The sequence below is a fragment of the Triticum dicoccoides genome, chromosome 6B (genome assembly GCF_002162155.2).
Source record: "Triticum dicoccoides isolate Atlit2015 ecotype Zavitan chromosome 6B, WEW_v2.0, whole genome shotgun sequence".
Taxonomy (NCBI): Eukaryota; Viridiplantae; Streptophyta; class Magnoliopsida; order Poales; family Poaceae; genus Triticum; species Triticum dicoccoides.
Window position 1 is genome coordinate 126,219,218 of NC_041391.1, and position 2,416 is coordinate 126,221,633.

At 54.3% G+C, this 2,416-nt stretch overlaps 1 non-coding gene across 1 annotated transcript; it reads right to left on the bottom strand.

The window, feature by feature from the left end:
* Positions 1-1,818: 1,818 nt before the first annotated feature.
* Positions 1,819-1,973, bottom strand: LOC119326828. The gene has a single exon (XR_005158196.1). It is a non-coding gene; the product is annotated as a 5.8S ribosomal RNA (ribosomal RNA).
* Between the last annotated feature and the right edge of the window lie 443 nt (positions 1,974-2,416).

The window sequence follows — 2,416 nt, forward strand, 5'->3', positions numbered from 1 at the left end:
TTGTTACCTGTAATACCATTCAACCACTGAGCCACCGTCATGGCTGAGACCTCCTCTGGATGGACCCGAGCAGTGTCATTGGCCCCAGAGTACCTCCACATCCAATGCTCACGAGCCTGAAGCGGCTGGATCCGTCGACTGAGAAACACCTCCAGCAAGTACATGCCTTTTACGCCCTGATTGATCAACTGAACCACTCTCTCCACGAGCATGTCGGTTTCCACCCTCTCGGCGGCTGTCACTTTCAACGGGGAAGGCGTCTAGGCACGATCTAAAGAGAAGGCGAGGTACGTGATGGTGTTGGGGAAAGTGGTGGAGCTGAGCTCCAAAGAAGTTCAAGAAAACTCTAAATAAAGGATGCGGAGGAAGGGAGAAACCCCGGTTGACATGGGTGGCGAGCAAGACACACTCAATCGGCCGCGGCTATGGCTCCGTCTCCCCCTTCGGCAGCCTTGCTGCTCCCTCGACAATCAGGCCAGAATCGGCAAGCTCCTCCAAGTCCTCTGGCCAGAGCGAAGATCGGATCCAATCGCCCTGGATCCAACCCGCCGGCAGCCCGGACCTCGACGACGACCCCCGAGCCGACTTCTTGCCCTTCGCCGCCCCCGTCGCCTTCTTAGCGCGCTCCAGCACCGCCGTCTTGTCCTTCACCATGGTGGCGGTGCGGCGGTGTCGAGAGCTATGGAGAAGAGAACAGCAGAGAAGCAGAGGAGATTGGGGGAGGATGGGAGCGCATAGTGCAAACACCTCGGACCCGACGCCTTATAAAGAGCCGCTTCCGAGTGGCTGACGCGTGGGCCCGAGCGATCATGTCTAATCCTGCAACAATCGCGCGCTTGGTACATGGCGAAAAAGGTGGCGTGGAGATCGAGGCACCCTTGCCTATCCATCCCGCTCACTGTGACGCGCCCCGCCCCGCGCGCTTCCCCAAAATTTCGAATCCCATGAGATCTGGAACACACCCTAACCAATCGCGTTCAGGATCTCCCGACGAAGGGAATACTCAACGGAATAACGTTGCAAACTCAGTCGACAATTTACTAAATCGATCAAGGCGACTAAAACAAAGTTGCAGTTTCATTGTGGGCCTCCAGTCGAACTCCAGTATTAATGAAGCACGACAGCCAAGGCAAGATTAACTTCCACCTTCTTTTCACTCGAACCTCAATCCATTCGGGGGCTAATGATGAGGATATAGACCTAGGGTAGGGTCATAGGCCTGACCAATACGCCCTACCCAAGGTCACCGCCCTAGAAGCAAAGGCACCCCAGAGACTACAGGGAATACCAATTGAATACGTCAAGTGCAATCCACTCGACCAGTCATATCACTCGGGTACCCCTCCTTCTCGATATCACTTGACCATACAAGAAACCACTAGACCTACTGAAGACTAGGAGTCGCACAGGACAGCAACGGTTAAGCATTCACTCTGTAGTCTTCAAAGGCATTAATAGCAATTTATAGCTGGCGTTATTAGTAACGCCCTCTCTTATTGTACATTGAACTCTCTATAACGGGGGATGGCTGGGGTCCTGGCGCACTTTATATAAGCCACCCCCTCCTCTGGCACAAGGGTTCGCACCCCCTGTAACACACACTCACATATAATAATCCAGTCGGGGCACTGAGACGTAGGGATTTTACCTCCTCCGAGGGGGGCCTGAACTCGTAAACACTTGCGTACAACCTCACCGTAGCTAGCACATTGCCTCCTCATACGTACCCCCTACTCTTACTGTCAGTCTTAGTACCACGACAGGACCAGAGGCTGTATCCCGATTCCCGATGAGGGTGGTTGGGAGCGGATTTTGGCATGACGCCCAGGCAGGTGTGCCCTCGGTGAGTGGCCTCGCGCGCAACTTGCGTTCAAAGACTCGATGGTTCGCGGGATTCTGCAATTCACACCAGGTATCGCATTTTGCTACATTCTTCATCGATGCGAGAGACGAGATATCCGTTGTCGAGAGTCATGTGGAATAAATAGATTTGCAACTTGAGGGATGGCTAGCAAGCTAGCCATGCCCCCGGGTTAGGCATAGTGCTCCTTGCCGCCTTCAGTGCCGTGGGTTCTTTTACCCCGAGCCCCCACCCTCTCCGAGGAGGGGAGGTGGTCGAGGCATTGGCCGAGCAATGGACGGTGCCGTCGCTGATAGATTGGATGACGCGTGCGCGATCTGTTTTGGTCAGGGTCAGGACAATGATCCTTCCGCAGGTTCACCTACGGAAACCTTGTTATGACTTCTCCTTCGTCTAAATCATAATGTTCAATGGACTTCTCGCGACATCGAGGGCGGTGAACCGCCCCCATTGCCGCGATCCGAACACTTCACCGGACCATTCAATCGGTAGGAGTGACAGGTGGTGTGTACAAAGGGCATGTACGTAGTCAACACGAGCTGATGACTCGCGCTT